The following is an 18,679-nucleotide window of genomic DNA, read 5'->3' as shown; positions in this document are numbered from 1 at the left end:
ATCCTCACTCTGATTACATTACACATTAAAATAAGTTTTGAAAAGTATGCAAAGGTTAAAATAAAAGAACTCAGTATAAATAAATACTGACGTATAAATCTAACAGGCAATTAAAATGTGTTGTATTTCATCTATGTGCAGTGTTATGTTTAACGCAAAGACACAATACAACACCTCATGGTCTGCTTCCCTCCATTGCACATTCTTAGTGTGTTTTGTGTTTCAAAGAACTTTGAGAGATGCTTCTCCTTTTTGTTTCTTGTTTTTGCCTACAGCTTACACAGAACGATGCAATCGTAAACAGAAGCAAAGATGACACAGATTGTTTCAACAGTCACACTGTCATTCCGTTAAATAAACGTGCTGTTTTTCTAACGTGGAATTGTCTTCTTAACCTTCGTTTGGATAGAGTTAGGAACTTGGACTTCCTATCTCTGTCTTTGTTAACAGTGGGGTTTTTCAGATCCCATGGCATTCTAGCAGGACTCTTCTGAGCATTTCTAACTTTTAAGCACTGCTTTGAAGGAATTGGATACAGTGGAATTGGATACAGTTATGTCACCACCCAATGTGTCTATCTCTTCAGTCTGTGCCAACTGCCTTGGAACATTGTTCTGGGAACGTCTCTTATCTGGCTAACCACTGTGACCCCTAAATCCTAGTTAGAGCCACTGCTTTCCAAGACACGGTCTCCAGACTTCTAAACGTGACCTACATTCTTTGTTCCTTCTGAATGACCTTTCATACAGCTGTCTCAAAAAGCATGTTCAAATAATCCTGGCTTACTAAAGGATGTCAAATTCCCTATAGAAAAAGTGTTTTTTCTTTGCATTATTTAGTGCTCTATGCATTTTAAGTCATCTGCAATTTCACTAGTCGTGCTGTTAAATATTCCTTCAGATCACTCATAAATTTATGTAGTAGTAGAGGACATCATTTTTCAATATATGGGGCTTGATTCCCCAAGGCAAGAGTGCCAAGGGTGTGTTTGGAAATCATTCTACTTCATGTCAGAGTGGCACCTGGCTCTCGGGATGCCGACGCAGGCTGAGAGCTGGTGCTGACGTGGTGATGTGTTCTGTCAGCAACCAGCCTGTGCCAGCTCCCAGCAGGGACCCAAGCAGCTGGAACAGCACTGGACAGCTTTCCAAGCGTTCTGGGGTGGGCAGCGCGATCCTTGAGAGTCCAGAGATATTTTGGGAAGAAATCTCTTGAAAAAGATCAGAGCTCTACGAACTGCTCGTGATTTACCCAAGGGAGAAGTATTTGCTGTTTATAGTCACTTTTGGAGACCTATCCTTCAGCTGGTTTTTAATTAATTATTATCTATTACACTGATTTTGTGTAACACTAATCACTTAATTAGATTGATGAGCTGCTGAGCGTCTGTTGCTTCTGTGGATGTATGTCAATGCAGTTACCTCTATCAATCATATCAATCATAGGCTCTCACCCAGAAGGCTAACAAATTTGATATGCTCATTGGCACTAATTACACAATCATTATTTGTATTGATTACATCGCATATCAGGACTTCAGTTATCTTACCTGCTACTGATTCCGGGATAGATGGAATTTTATTCTGCAAACTATTTTTCATGTAATTTAAATGCTAGCACAACCTTAGCTCTGAGCGCATTTTTAATACTTCCTTAATATTCTTTATTTTCTTTAACACAACATTAATTGCTCAGGCACTCCACTAATAAATTGTTTTCAGACTTAAAGTAGAAATGCATTAGGAGTTATTTACGTGTTATAAAGCAGGTGCATATTACAAAGACTGCCACGTTCATAACAAGAATGTGATTATGTTATGCAGAAATGTCCACTGAATACTTCTGTTTGTTCTGCACTGGTTTTGGCAATTTCAACTGGTTCTAATACCAAACCTGTGACATTGCTAGTATTTATTTCATTCACAATAGTGTGTATTTTTAATTCCCCTCATTAGTATGTCTGACTGTAAAGTTCCTCATTGCTGATTTATCGTGTTTGTTGAATGAGTCAATAAAAGGCTTATACTATATTTTCTGTCCTTCTGGATTTCCTCTTCAGTAAGGACATTTAGAACAAAAGATGATATCCTCTCTCACTACACAATTCAATTTTTTGTTTCTAGTAAAATCATTCACAGTTAAAGACCTTTTATCTTGTTTATTCTGCCAGTAACTAATTTTATCAAGAAATTCATCCTTTTAAAGCAGATTACAGATCAGGTCTAAACTTGGTTAGCATACAACAGATGGAATTACATGCTGGTAATTGTGTAAGACATTCTTAAAGTTATTTATACCTGTATGTCCATTGGAAATGGATTCCACTCCAAAGCGAATCTGTCTTGGATGTGACATTATTTCCTTTTGTCATAGAAAATTTTGGTTTTTTGATAATATATGGATATTTAATTATGTCAACAGAAGTCCTGCAGTACGGTTTGTCACAATTTTGTCTCCTATCTTTTTTCTTTCAGACATTATTAAGATATTTCAGATGTTATAAAGAGCATGTTTAAAAAGCTGCCTATCTGATTTTATTTGCTTGCCTGTATTGGTTAACAGGTTGAACCTAAAACCTTGTCATCTGGGATTACCAGTAGAAACTGACTATTCAGGTGGCAGACCAAGTCCTACCTGTGAAACAGCTCCATACATCTCCACAACATGCTGCATCGTCATGTAGTAAAGCAAGATAATTATCTAAGTAAACTGCTACTATAATCGTACTATAATCTCCTATCTGCGTTGCCAAGAAGCTGAATTGGAATAGTTCTGATGTGCAGGATTTGAATTTTTGCTGGGCTTTAGTTCAATCTAATTAAAGCAAATTGATATTCTTTGCTGACTGCTCACATTTGGCAGAAGCATTTTTAATAATTTAGGATATGTACATTCACAGTAAACCCCAGTCTCAGTAGTATTCATGTGCTCTGAGAATACAGGAACTTCTTCATTAGGAGTGAAACCTGGGATGTTTTATGAGTATAAATGCACAAAATGTACATAGATCTTTTGGAATGACCAAAGAACAACATATGTGGAAGCCTAGCATTTGAACAATAAATCAGACAGGTTAGGATTAGGAGGCATTTTTTACAAATACCGTTTTTATAAAACAAAATATTTCCTGGCTGGGTGAGGTTTTGAATGCCATTCTCTCCCCTGTTTTTCACTAATAGATTAGGGGTGTTGCTTCAGCTGAGCTGCCATTTCTTTCCTCGTGCAGCTATGGAGGGATCCTGGTCATTATACGGTCGGAAGAGGCGCCTTTATGGGTGGTCCTTCCACTCAGCCACTGCCTGCTAAGCACAACACCCAGTAGAGCTGATTCCAGGATGTTTAACTAAAGATTCATCTTTGAATAAACAGAGAAGGTAAGTAATCATGATTGACAGCCTTCTCCCCTTCTTCCAAAGAAAGAACATAAATGCCTAAAACTGTACTCAGGCTTTAGATGTCGAAGTACAACTTGAAATCTGCCCAACACGCTTCACTTCTAGATAGTTCTGGATACCTGCAGCTCTACCACACCAAGCTGGGATTACACCAAAGTACATTAAAATCTTGATCTCGAAAGCTCTCCAGTTGTCTTTAAAAGCTTTTAAATGACAGTGATCTTGGACGATTCAGAACTGAATATCTTCAAGATCTGCTGCTTAGCATTACTCTTTAGAAAAATCGAGGCAAGAGCTCTGGGCTGCGGCAGACAGAAGTCTTTTGTAATTTTAAAACTTTGGGGATTGAGAGCTCAATCACCTGGTGAGAAATAGGGCCTTTCCTGTCCATGCAGTAGCAATGATTCTGTGGGAGAACTAATGGTGCCAAGAGAACAAGGTCGCAGTTTTGTATCACTAAATAGCTGTTTTTCCGCCTGTCCATGTGGTTACATTTTCAAAGCATAAGTGCAGTCAGATGAAATACATTTCTATAGAGATTCAAACATGAGTTTTTATAATAAGAACCTGTTACTGTTAATATCCAGAAAGAACTCAAATGTAAATCTTAAGATTACATTCAAACCATTGTTGATAGGGAGGAAAGTCGTATTAAGAAAGTTAATCCACACGCTCTTAGATGTAACAAAGCAAAACTTAATTTGCCATGAAAGTGGAATTCAGAGTCTTGTGTTTTGAAGAACTCATTAATTTCGGTTTAGCATAGGAAAGTTTAGTGTAACAAATCCCTTCAAAATTTATGAGCAGCTGTTTCACATGGTTTTATATAGACCTTATGGAGTTACATCTCTTTATATCTTTAAGGAAAGTAACCTTAAGTATGAATGGCTGAGCTTGTGAAGCTTTGGTAATGCTTATCCATGTGGATAAACGGCATTGTTTAAAGGTAAGAATGAATTGATGGTATGGCTCTAGATAGTGACATTAAGATCTCCCTTCTCATTCTTCCCTTTTGGTTGATAAAAGCCTAGAGGAGACTGCCTCCAAACTGTATTCATGTCTTGTTTCCTCTGTTTAATTTTTTCCAGGGTTATTATATTTAGAATGATCTGAACATCAGAAAACCCAATTGTCAAATGGCACAAATGCCTGGGATTTTTTGTTCTCTGAATTGCCACTGTGGAAGGACTCAGAGGTTAAACAGATGCAGAGCTAGCATGGGCTCGGAAGGACTTGTCTAAGGCAGTTTCAACCATTTTCAATCTTGTTAGTTGCACAGGTATCAGAGAAGAGAAAGATCTTCTCTGTTCTTTCATATGTCAAGTTTCTTTTCAAGTCTAGTCCTTGAATAGAACTCCTTTTTCAGAGATCTTTCACACTGATGTCAGGATTTCCACAGTAAATCGAGGTTCCCCTGTAAGGCAAGGTGACAAACTTAAACACTCATTTCTCACTCCTTAACACTGCTGCAGTGATGTTAGCACCTTGTTTTTTCAAGTGGTAAGTTATTTTGGAGTTTGAAGAGCGACTGATATGGTTACATAGAAATCTTCAGCAGATTTTTTTTATTATTATTATTAGTTTCGTTCAAGTCTGCCTTTATTTATCTTCTTTGGAGCCTTGCAGTTCTCCTATCCCTCAAGCAGTCTCAGAATTGAGACTTTCATCATCCAAAATTTACCCAAGAGACTGGTTGAATTGGTTTGTCTTTGGGATTCTGTATGCAGTAGACCTGTCAAGTGTCATGTACTGAAACGAATCCTCCTCTCCTCTTTAGCTCTGCCCATAGCTCATGCATTCATGCAGCACAGCACATTGCTTTCCTCATGTTCCTGAGATGCTGCCCTACCTCTGCAATCCCTCCCTTCCTCCTCCTCTCAAGCACATGCCATGAGGTGCCAGACACATCCCACACCATAGACCAGTCTGCAGTGCTCTCTCACGCACAGAAGAAAAAGATAATTAAGGAAAGTATGAAGATTTGAATGCTTCTTAAAAGCAAAGTATGGCTTACTTTGCAGAAGGAACAAAGCTTTTAGGGAGAATTACTTTAAAATGATCTAAAATGTGTTTGTATTACCTAAAGCCCTACAGTTTTGTCATGGCCATCCACGAAGCAGCAGTTTTACTGAAATATCCCAGAAGTTCTCCTCATGCCTCAGTTTTGTTCTTGCTCCCTCTGTCTCATAAGCTCCTTTTTTGCCCTGCTATCATTCTCTCAGTCTATTCACAGGCCCTTTTGGTGTTGCCTGCTCAGCAGGAGCCTTCGGAGCCTATGGCTCTGCTTGTTGACCCTTAGCAGCATATATGTTTGTTAGAGTCGCTAAACTGAGCACATTTCTTCTTTACTGCCTGTTTCCTCTGGCAAAGTACTGCCAGATCAGTCCTAATATAGCAGGCATCCCATGCACATAATCTCTCTCAGAACAGCACTAAATTTAACACGGTCATTAAAAAATGCTGTTAGGGATTCATCTCATAGACCTGTTACTATTCTGCTGCCTGCAAAATAAAAGACTAGCGCGCCATCTTCGTTGTGCCAAATATTTATGAGTTGCAATCAGAGACTCTTAAGATAAATTTACCTCAGCAACTGGGGGGAGTGCATGAAAAGGGGAAGGAATTAAAATGAAGTTGCTAATAAAGCTGAGCATTTCTGTGCTACAAGCGTTGCCATGTCAACCCGAGTTATGCAGCATCACATTTCAGTTCTATTCAAGCCCCCTTCAAAGGCTTAGCAACTAACCAGGATGTTATAGATGGATTTTTAGCTGATTATGGCATCTTTGCTTGATAAATCTTGCTTAACCACATTCTTTCTTTTCTGGGTAATATCAAATGAAACCGAGTGACAAAGTACATCCATGCAGATGGTTTATTATATAAGAGATAATTGTTTGTCCCACTTTAAAAGTACTACATCCTGCAGGAAACATGAGGCTCAATCACTTTAAGATGGCAAGTAATTTAATATAAATCATTATTTCTTACACATAGCAGTGAGAAACATGCAACCTCAGTATCCTGTGTTATGTATTAGTTTCAGATGCTATCCTTTTAAAGCTAGTATGTAAATATTTCCTCTGCTCTAGCAACCCTCTTGAAGTCACCATAGATTTCCACTGCTGTCTGGCAGAAGTCTAAAGGCTTTTATTGAAAACTGAAGCAATGTAAAGTTTGTTAGATGATCTCTCAAAAACAAAGTTTTCTTTATTTTTAAGTACTTACATACTATGGACTTCTGAATTATTAGATTACCATTTAAAATGTTACAAGGAGTATTAATTCCAGGTTCAGCATCATGTTTTTGAGGATTACATAGGTTGATACTCAACAGAATCAGGTGGATAGCAGCTATTGAGGAATTACCTTTTTACCACTTGTCATTTCAGTTGAGCTGACAGTATTCCCATTTAAATATATTTCCAAGAACAAAAAAGGCGCATGGAAAAAAAAATAAGTCTCAGAGGCAAAATAAAAGTATCAGCAAACATTGACTTAAATTTGCATTCCTAGTAAAGGTCTTAGATGCTTTATTTTTCTTTCATTTTTGAGTAAAACTCTCCTAGATCTGTAAAGGGAAAAATGATAAATTAATTGCATGATAGCATGATAATTACTTAGCTAGCTGAAAGTCACTAATAATTTAAAAGTGATTAAAACCAATGTATCATAAGGTGCAGAAAGTTCCCATGCAGTTTGCATGCTGCAAACACTGTTCTCAGAGCAGCAGAATGCACAGAGTTCAGTCAGTAGCACCTGATCCTTTAAAGTCTGATGGTGAACGAGCTGCTCAACTCTGTCCCCAACCTGGTTGAAAACACCCCAGCTCCACTAATTTCTCTCCTCTTCGCTGCTGAATTTCTTGGCATTTTAAAGAATTCACAGAATCACAAAATCACCAAAGTTGGAAAAGACCTTCAAGATCATCCAGTCCAACCATCCACCCATCACCAATCGCTCTCACTAAACCATGTCCCTCAACACAACGTTCAAATGTTCTTTGAACACCCCCAGGCTCGGTGACTCCACCACCTCCCTGGGCAGCCCATTCCACTGCCTGACCACTCTCTCAGAAAAGCAGTATTTCCTAACGTCCAGCCTAAATCTTCCCTGGCACAGCTTGAAGCCATTCCCTCTCCTCCTATCACCAGTTACATGAGAGAAGAAGCCGACCCCCAGCTCACTACAACCTCTCTTCAGGCAGTTATAGAGAGCAAATTCAAAACTTGAGTTCAGTATTTGAGCTCTCTTTTCTTGTGTCCAGTCTGAGCTACGGAGAGTGAAGATGTCGAGGAGGAAGCTGATAGACGTGGTTTGCTCCTTCTTTCTTCTGCAGCCCAGCATATTCCCCAGACATCTGTAGTCTCAGCAGGAAAGCTTGTCTTCTTAGGTTACGCTGTATTGCATAACAAAAGCAGGTAGATTAGAAAGAAAGCAATAATAATAACAATAACAATGATAATAATAACAATAATAATAATAATAATTGAAGAATAATACTTGAGAATAATTACTTTTCAGGTGCGTGAATAGTATTGAAAAACATACTCAGAGAGAAATATCTGCTTTTAGCAGAGTTACAGGAAAAAATAACAGTGATAGAAGTTGGTAGTTGTATTTCTGAGAGAGCTGAAGTGTGCCAGAGCAAGCTAAGTCAGAACTCCATAGCAAGAGATACTTGAGCACCTGGGGTAAAAAATGCCTCTTCCTCCTTTGTCATTAAATAGATACTGCCTCATTGTTTCTGGGGGTACTGTCAGCCCAGCTGAAGTCCTTCTGTTTCCCCACTGACACATACTATATAGTGCAAAGCCAGAAGATTTGCCCTAGATTCATCAGCTTTTCTGTTCTGTGTGAGAAACCACAAAAAAAACCTGCAGGAAAGAAGATGTAACAGAGATTTTCCTGAGCTCCCTGCTGAGTTTGTGTTCATATTTTTCATTCTGAGAATAGGCAGGAGACACAAAATTTCTGGATGAGAAAGGATAAAGCAAGCACCAAGCTGGGTAAAAAAAAGAAGGAAGGCAAATACAGACCTTCAAAAAAGGTGCTGCATATTATATAGTATTATGGCTGTCTAATGACAATGTGCACGTACAAAGTCACTGGTGTTATTAGTGGGAATACTCCCATATAGGTCATCTATCAAATGTTCTTACAGTTAATGTGCAAGATAAAATAACAGTTATTATTAAAGGTTTTAAAGGGCTCTAATTGCTGCCCGTGTTTGGTCAGCTTCACTTGTATTCCAGTGTGCTGATGGAAAACAGTGAAGTGTGGTACATCTTCCAAGCTGTAAGCAAAGCAAGCATTTGTGGGGACACCCTCTAAAAACAATGCGGCTGATTTATTAATTTTTCTTTGTAGTAAGAATGTACAGCTTTCTTTAGTTGGATTTCCAGCATATTCTCACCCAGCAGAACAAAAGCAGACGGGATATGTTCCTGAGTTTAAGAAAAGCTGGGTGAGTGTATATTCAGAGAATTGAAGGACTGCACATTAATATGGCAGAGGGGGATGATTGCCACGTGGGAACTGAGAGGAAGAATCTGAGAAACAGGCTTCTGGGAGGAAAGCTGAGGGGGAGATTGGTTGTGTAACTAAGAGGAAGGACAAGGCATGCCTACAAGCCAGATATAAGATGATATTCTTTGAGGAGAATCAGTGGTAATCAGAGACAAACAGGAAAAGGATATGTACATACTCATATACCCACGTGAGACAGATGGCAGAATTAGATGAGGGTAAATTTTTAGACTGCATAGGCCCTCTTGTATTATGTATCCTGCCTTCTCTGTCCTTTTTTACCTAAATCTTTTATAACTATCTATATCTATATCTATATTTTTTTTCCTGGCATATAGGAATGAGCTAATCTGCAGGAAATCTAATTGCCTTGTTTTTAGAAAATCAGAAATGTATGTCAGTGCTCTTAAAGGGAACTTATCCTATCCCAAACACTCATAAACCTAGTTCTCAGAAATCCAGGCTTAGACCTTTAATGCCTACCACACACCTGCTCTTTGAGAGGTGCAGCTCATTGGTTTCTAGGCCTTTCATTTGAAAACACTTGTCATGGTGTGATCTGTGCAGCGCTGGCACACATGTCCTGCCTATCTTAGTGCTGTTAAAGAAAAGTCTGCCATTTGTTTCATGAATCAGCACAGTGCATAGAGAGAAGGTCAGGTGGTGGCCTTTTACAGGTGGCTGTAACACAGGTGGTGCACAAATAACCCTTCAATGTTGATGGAGAAAATATTGAGCCACTGGGTGTAAGATGCCCCTTTTTTTAGTTAGCACCAATTTAGATTATAATCAAGAGTTTAATCTTGCAATTATTAGATTACGTATAGAGTATGAACACATTTAGAAATTTAACTATTCTGCTGTACAAACAATTAGAAACTGTCATTAGTTGTTAATTAGACCAGTAGCCTGTGGAAATTTGTACTGTATAGTAATGGGGAAAAAAGGGTATATCTGCAAATCTGCCTCTCCTTAGCAAATGCTTGGGGAATGCTGTGGAGACAAGATGCTAAGTTTTTAGCATAGCTGCATTCAGTGGAAGGCAAATCCATTTCCTTTCTGGTAATGCAGCTCCTACAGGGCTCCATGCAGAACTGTGATACCAGGTGCATTTTTAGCAGTAGTGGGCAGCACGTGCTCAGCTTAGGTTCTATCCTATACCCTCAGAAAGCCTTAATCCTCCAGTTTGTCCATCACCCTACTGCACCTCTAGGTCCTTAGGCACTATCTAATCTGATCTCTTACTTCTGCCAACCAGGTGCAACACGTCAGTGCAGGATTCTTCTGTCTCTTTGAATTTTCTGGTTGTTTTCTTTCTTAGGCTGATTTTGAAAGAGAGGTGAGAAGATATGTTTTGATACTTCATATTTTATCTTGACTGCAGCAGCAAAAAGAGCTGAGAGCACCTGCAAATTAATTTTGCCACTGATATGATATGCTGATCATAAAATTATGCTTATAAAAACATTCAACTCAATTCTTTTTAGAAGCATCTTCATCAGTAAATACGGATGTTGAAGTTTCAAGCTTGTGAGTACTCAGGTGAGACTTATGCATCATGAATAGTTCATTACAGAGAGAGTGGTGAGGTGCTGGAACAGGCTGCCCAGAGAGGTTGTGGATGCCCCGTCCCTGGAGGTGTTCAAGGCCAGGTTGGATGGGGCCCTGGGCAGCCTGGTCTGGTATTAAATGGGGAGGTTGGTGGCCCTGCATGTGGCAGGGGGTTGGAGATTCATGATCCTTGAGGTCCCTTCCAACCCAAGCCACTCCATGGTTCTGTGATTCTGTGAATAGGTTGGTTTTTTTGTTGTTGTTGTTCTCTTAAAAAAATGAAGAAGCAATTTCTAAATCTCTAAAAGACAAATAGAGGAAAAATACCAAAGGGATGATATCACAGAATCACAGAATTGAAGGGTTTGGAAAGGGCCTCAAGAGATCATTGAGTCCAATTCCCACGTAAGGGATGATACTAAAGAGAGATGAGTGTGGGTGACCTAGGCTGAGTGATATGGGTCAGGTAATGCAACTCTTACGAAGCAAACCAAGATTATGCATGTGCTAACTAACATCTGCACATAATCTGAAAGCAATCAATAAACTTAAATACTCTGTGAAATCTCTTCCTTCAGTATTCATGGAATTTTATTTTAGAAATAACACATAATACTGTGCATGTCTAATATTTTAAAGGAAAAGGCTAGGGAATGAATTCAAATGTAATTATATAGGAAAGATTACATCTCCTCAAAGCTGTGAGAACAGCTCTCGTGAATGAACTCCATTTTATGATTCTGTGATTCTTCTATGATTCTATGAACTCAGCTTCACTAAAGCACAGCCAAGTTTGAAAACCTGTGTTTAACTGTTCATCTTAGGTTTACACATTTGGGCTAAAGAATCTCAACCTAATTCAGTACATTGTTAACAGAGGCAAAAACCTTTATCATTTCAAAGGTTGCAGGAGCAGTAGAACTTTGGCATGTGAATGAAAGCTGAGGATGGATTTAACAGAACATGGTTTATGGCTGGACACTTTTTCCCCAGGTCAACAAGGCATCCATTTTATTATGAAGAGATCTGATGTACTCCAAGAGCTTACTTTTGGTCTTCCAGGTCATTGGACTGCAGACACTTTTCTTCAGAAGGCACAGCACAGAAGGTCTGTACAAAGTGGTTTTGCTCACTTAAACTCTGGATACAATTTGGGACTCAGCGCATTCACTGAAGCAGGAGCCAAAGTTAGCTATATAGACTTCTCTGAATGTTAATGTGGAATGATATACACTGATGTGTTTGGATGCCTCAGATTAAAATATATATATATATATTGCATGAAATAAGGATAGGAACAATGCATGCATGTGTACATGCTGGAGCCAGGAGCCTGAGTGAAAGTTCTGATGGTTTAGTTTGCTGCTGCTAACACAGCTGTGAGTTTGGCCATTGGTCAGCTTGAGTAAGTGGTAAATCTTTGTATCTTTGGCTGTACCTTCACTGCTAAATGTATTCACTCCAGGGGCCCTCCTTGCCTTGTGCCACATGATGCAGAACAGCTCATGTTCTCAGTGTCTGGGGCTTTCTCCTTCCAAACAGGTTGGCTGCATCCATGCTGCTGCCTAGCCCTGGATTTCCTCAAGGTCCTGTATGGTGTCCTGTTGTTTGGAAACATCATTAATTTGTAGTATGTTGCATGTTTTCAAGTTGAACATCCCTGAAAAATACAAGGAACTTCACTCCTCATGTTTCACTCTCTCAAGATAAATATTTTCACAGTGTGAATCAGGAAGCATGTAGTACCTGGCCAGGGAAACATGTATGTTCCTTTAGGCTGTAAAGCCTTCTGAGAGTGGGCTGCAGGAATGTAATGCAGGAGTTAAAAATGGAGCACACTCATCTTTGGAAAACTTTTCCTGGACTGAATGATCCCCAGAATGGCACCTCGATTTTGTTGGGATCCAAATATTTCAGTGTAAATTCTTCTGTCTGAACTACCATGGAAAGTATTGATAGAGGAGCCAAGACCCAGAAGACAGCTGGGAGGCCAAGATATCTGATAGTTCTGAAGTGCTTTTTGAGAGTAGATTATAAATACATTATTCTCCAGCTATTAATTTTAGTCTAATAACTCTGTAAAAATATAAACTAGTCAGTTGTTAAAAACGACAACATGAATCTCATTGCTCATTACTTATTTCCTCAGACATTCAACTCCTGCCATACAGATTCCAAAGGTTTTACAGTGTCTCTAGTATTTAAAATAAATGTATTTAAAATTATTTTTTCCATCTCTTGTTATCAAGGGCTATGGCTGACTTTTAATATCATTTCATTCAATGGCTTTCCCCAAATTAATTATCCCTCAGGCTCAGAAACACATATACATTAATGTTTTCTGGCATAATATAACTGATCTTATTAAAGCTGGGCCTCCTTGTATAATAAGGATTATAACTAGGTGAAAGTTTTCTGAATCAAGTCCATACAGAACAAGCATAGTTGACATATTTCAAAGATGCAGAGAATTTCTTTCCTATTATAAGCTCTTGTTGTCCAGTTGATTACCTTAGCAGAACAAGGTCCCTCAGAGAATAAAAAACATTTTTTTCATAAAGCACAGCTCTGCTCCAGCTACACCAGAAATCTTCAGCAGCTGTGAGAGGACTAAAACTATTTATGTTAGCAACTAAAATTGATGGATATAGTATGCTACATATTGGGGAAAATTTCAGGAGTTAATTGATTTGTTCTAGTAGAAATCTAAAAAAAAATTCAACTTAATTGAGCAATATTTGTAGTGAACAATATTTACAGAATTTCCAGTTTTAAGGTACAAATGATTACACATCAAGTAGCACCCTGTGAACTGCCATGCTATTATCAACTGTTTGAATACTGTGGTTTCTGAAGATTAAACCTACAATAAGTGAGGCTGTGCTTTCACTGAATTTGATAAACAACCTGAAAAGTTGAATATTGATGCTATTTGAATATAATTTGACCAGACAATAACATGAAGGTTTCTCTATTGGGTTATTGAATACTTTCAGGGGCTGCTGTAGTCTCAAAATCAGGAAGTTTAGGAAGAAAATTGAGTAATAACATTTACATTGTATGTCTAACCTTGTAACTAGATGTGACACCAGCAAAAGAGCCATATTTCAGACTGTTTCAGAACTGCAATAAAACAGCAATGGTGCAAACTCCACTGTAGCTTTCCTTTCAAAAGCTTGGCGTTGTTTCCCAATAACTCAGATCTATGTTCATGAGATCCCCACAGGAAGAAAATTTTCACCTTTGAAAAGCAAGGTCTCTTAAAAAAATGAAGAGTAGCATTTTTAAATGAGATACTTTAAGCTTTGGACAGTAAAATGTACTGAGCCACATACAACAGCCCAGCTGAGCTTCATCAGTCTGAATTTGCCCTGCTGCTTTCGTTGAGTACCCTGAACGTGTCTGGCTCTGTAACACACACCATGGAGCTTATGATCTAACAGGGACAGAAAAATAATGTGACAACTAATTAACATTTGGAAAACATTTGGGCATTCCAAATGCTTTTGCTGTACAGACCAATTAAAAAAATAATATTTCATGTAACAGGTTAGTTGCCAAAATTTTGATATTTTAGTAAATCTTGCAGCATAACGGTAATTGTTTATAGCATTTCCTCCACATAAACCATACTTCCCACTTCAGCCATGCACAAGGATGGTACGAAATTGTGTGAAAGAGAATGGAAAGTATGGAAAAGGCCTTGTGAAGGAGGACAAGTTCTCAGCGGCGTTCAAGAAGCTAATACAAAATGAATGGGACAAAAAACATTTTCGTTTGAATAAAACTGCTCACTCAGTAATATGTGAGGTAATAGAGAACACGTCCTTTCTGTTATCTCAGGTTGGCAGCTGATTCGCAAGTGGCTTTTTAGATCATCCTCCTAATATTGTTTTCTGATAGGGACTCCCTGTAGGAGACATCAAACTAAACCTTGATATCTTTGACTATAATATTGCAGCAAGAAAAGATAAAAATAAAAAATAAAAAAAAACAACAAAATGTCATAAGGCATAGATTTACTAAATCTATACCTAAACCATACACTTTGGAACATGATAGATGCATATGCATGCTGTGTATGTGAGACTCCCACGTTGCTTCTTTGACTGCTGTTGTCATATATTGCATTGGTTATATACCTTATAAATAAATAAAGGCATGGAATCTGTGTCCATCCAACTGTGTTCATGACTTTAATTGAACTGATTTTGAAATGCACGTAATGTTTGGAGCTTTCCATCCTGTGTTCCAACCAGATTGCCTTCTGTGCTTTTCCAGCTTACATGCTGATTTCCACAGAATTCGATTGTGGCAGTGCTGTATATATTTGTAGACTACTTTCATATTCCATTTTAGTGAATCGACATCAGCCTATGCATGAAGCTGCAAATTTCTCACATCAGACTGACAGCCCACGAGCTAGTTTTTGCAAAGTCTTTAGTTTTGCAAAAGTCTTTTGACTTTTTGCAAAGTCAAACTAGTTAGGAAATGTGTTTTCCCCAAAATTCTTCACTTGATTACTAAGTCATTTTCTCTACCTGATTGCTCTTAGGCATTTCACAGTGTTCTCGGACGAAACACGTGAGATTTTGCTACAGCAAGCTGAAGTCTAACCAAATAATCGTCAGTCATTAACTTAGTGTGATTTGCAACATTCCATACACTTTCATCAGTTAATTGTGTTAGCCTCTTTGGCCATGCACAAGGACGGTATGAAGTTGTTTCAAATCAATACTGGGCTCAGTGTGTTGAACCATTTATTGGGTTCTGGCACTGTGAAGTCTGCTGTTTTCCACTATGTTATATGCATTATTTTAAAGCAAAGCTTCAGAGGCTTTTCTGCTGCTGGAGACCTCTTGCAAATTCGTTCTCTTTTGACCAGACGACAGGGTCTCAGCAGGAGATGACTAAGAACAAGCAATAACAAAAAATCCTTTCACTCTAGGAGACCCAAACTCAACTGGAATACAGCCTCCTTGTTGGATGGGAAGGAATTTTTAATAATGTAGAAAGCATAGCTGGATAAAGGAGAAAATGTAAGTAATTAATAGCTGACTTCACTCAACAGCAGCAGGAATTTCTTTTGATTATTTTTTAAAAGAATATAATTATTATAATATTTCAGTTTGAGAAAGGAACTACTTCTCCAGGTACTCTTCTCTGTTTCCTACAGTAAAATTCCCCAGTGTGACTGTGTCACTCAAACATTTGTAAAGGGAAGAAAATCGTCTCTGTCTCTTTATGCATATTCTGATTAGCTCGTGGAGATGTCAGTCTTTACATGCATAACTGGAGTGTGAAAGTCTTCAGCAGTTAGAGGAAGAGGGGAAATAAAAGCCTAGGTGGTCTGCTTCATTATAATCAAATATCTTTTGCAATCAAAAGGTATCCTGATTTAGAGAAATCAAAGTCTAGGTTAGAAGCCCAGAGCAGAAACAGGACAGTAGCTGTTAGAACTGAAGGAGTACTGGAGAACAGTAACAAGATTACCGCTGTACCACAAATTGACACTGGAAAGCAATTCTGAATTTGGTCTGGGATGGCATGTGGTGATTGTGTGAGCTTTGTAGTAGGGTTACTTCAAGATAAATGAAACTGGGTAGACCACTGGGTTTTCCAAAAAGTCCAAACCCAACAGCTAGAAAACCCTTCTGAATGAGAACCAGGTATGCTTGTACAAGGTGTTATGGACATCTGAATTCCACACTGACGTTCAGGATACAGAAAGTGCAATGAATTCCTTTACAGGAATTTTCTCTGGGTTTGGCACGTCCACATCCTTCTTGTACTGAGGAGCCCAAAACTCCAACAGTACTCTAGATTTGGTCTCACAAGTGCCACCCACGTTCAGTGGAAGAATTGCTTCCCTGGACAGGTTGGCTGATGCTGCCTAGGAAAGCTGTTGGTTTTCATTGATCTAAGGGTGCAACCTGATCTCCACCAGGACCTCAGTATTGTTCTCTGCAAATCTGCTTCGCAGATGCTGTCCAGAGTCTGAGTTGGTGCATGGAATTTTGTGTTCCAGAGGCTGGAGTTTGTACTGGCTTTTGTTGAACATCATGAGATTCCTGAGGTTCTTCTAAATCCCTGAGTTCATTTACATTAAACCCCGAATGAACTGAAGATTTCATAGATTCAAATAAAAATGAAAATAAAAGCAATGAAAGCAACTTTTCATTCAGATGGTTCTTGAAAGTATTGCAAACTTTCAGGGCTGTTCTACTCCCATGATGTAATGTACTGGTGAATCCAGTAAATAGAAGAACAGAAAATAACTCATGGTGCTCTCCATGTGAGAAGTATCCTCAACTATTAAAAGTTCTGCAGCTCCGATGCATTTCTTTAGTTTATCTTCAGGCACTACATGTTGCTCTGGCATGGCAGTAATGTGAAGTTATTTTATTTTATAGGGAAACGCAGGACTGACCAAACCTTCTCAATTCTTTTTTGAAACTTCAAGCTTCTCAGATCTGGCATTTTCATACTGGACGAAGACATTCTTATTTATAAGCCTGATGTCTGTTTTACCTTCTGATACTTAGAGTTTTACTTATGTTTTGTAGGCACGGGTAGCTAAAATTACTCCAGGAAGACAAGATGTTACCAGTATTTTAATTCACATTTTGCAGTTATTGCCAGTAGAATATATTGCCTGTGAGTGAGTTCTTCGTGGGCCACAAGTGATGGCACTCTAAAAAGTCTTTAATCTTCTTATCAGCATAAATTTCATTCCTCTGCAAATCGGCAAAGCTCTGCCTGAGAAAAAAAAAGAAAAAAAAAAAAGAGAAAAAAAAAAAGAGGAAATAATCTTATTATCACTATTATTACCTTCAGCAGTTTCTCCTGCTGACAGCAAGGGTAATCGAGGTGATGGAAACCCACACACTTCATTCTCTCTCAGTACATTAAAAAGCACAGAAAGACAGGATCTGAGCTCCTTAATGTAAAACAACCTCCACTAAAAACCAGTTGTATGAATGGTAATTTACACTTCAGAAATTCAGGCACCTGGTTGCCGTTGCTTTGAGAAAAAATCAATATGATTTTTCATCTGTCTCTTGGTCTACATTTCTTTAGGTTGGAAATGCCATGTGTAAGCTGACTAAAATAAAGTAGGTAGTATTTTACCCCACCCAGATTAGCTACACATTTAAGGTGATATATTTTTATGAAAATCTGAAGATTTACTTCAGCAAATTGTAGTATTTGCTTTGCCCTGATAAATTATCAGTATATGCATATGAATATGGTTCAAACCGTGTGTGGTACGGTGCTTCAAAATGTTAAGTGGGGAAAGATATAAAACCCTTTAAAGCTCAGTGAGAGGAAATATTCTCTGAGGAGAGCAAAGGGAGAATGAAGGTCCCTGAGAGACACCAGTGAGGCATTTCCAAATGACACGAACTGCTGGCAGCAAAAAGAGAAGCAGATACCCCCAAATAAGTCTATTCTTTCCCACGAGACCCATAGTAAGCTTGTTCCTCACCACTGCCTATCAGTTACAAAGCCCCGATTGTTCCTCCTCTGGGCTTTCCATTGCTCTTCCAGTGGCTCCTCAGCCAATGATCTCAGCTCTCCAGTCTGTGGAACCACTTCTGTTATCTCCTGCTCCTTAGGGTTTGTGTATCTAGGTGTGGTTTACTTCTTCTCATCTCTCTTACCCTCGTCTTTCATGCTGAGTAGCCATTAATCAGATATCTCCACAGAAAAGATGTCCTTACTTGCCAGCTATCTACACAGCCTATACCACCCCAATATCTTTTATCTTCCACAGTCCTCTTCATTCCACATATCCTTACACAGACATACGAACATTAACTTTAGGCACACCACTGAGTTTCCTCCGCAGTCAAAGGTGACAGGAAAATTTCATCAGTACAAAATGCACTTGCCTCAATATTGAATCAAATCCTAGGAACGAACTTGCTATCTTTCTGGTCTTGAGAGGGAATTTTAAGACTATTCTCCCAATCTGAGGACTGATCACATCCTATATTTGCTGACAAATTGGATTATTTACTGAATATGGGAAAGCTAAATAAATAAAATTCTAAGTCTTTCTAAGCCTCTCGGAGCTTCCCAAAGTAACATTTTATGAATGTTAACATAACAGGATTTAGTCACAAAAGTTTACCAGATGGCAAAATGCTGAACAGATATCTTCCTTGTTTGGTGTCTGTAGTGTTGGTCATTAAAGCCTG

Source organism: Lagopus muta, chromosome 1 (assembly GCF_023343835.1).
Source record: "Lagopus muta isolate bLagMut1 chromosome 1, bLagMut1 primary, whole genome shotgun sequence".
Lineage (NCBI taxonomy): Eukaryota > Metazoa > Chordata > Aves > Galliformes > Phasianidae > Lagopus > Lagopus muta.
This window is presented reverse-complemented; position numbering follows the sequence as displayed.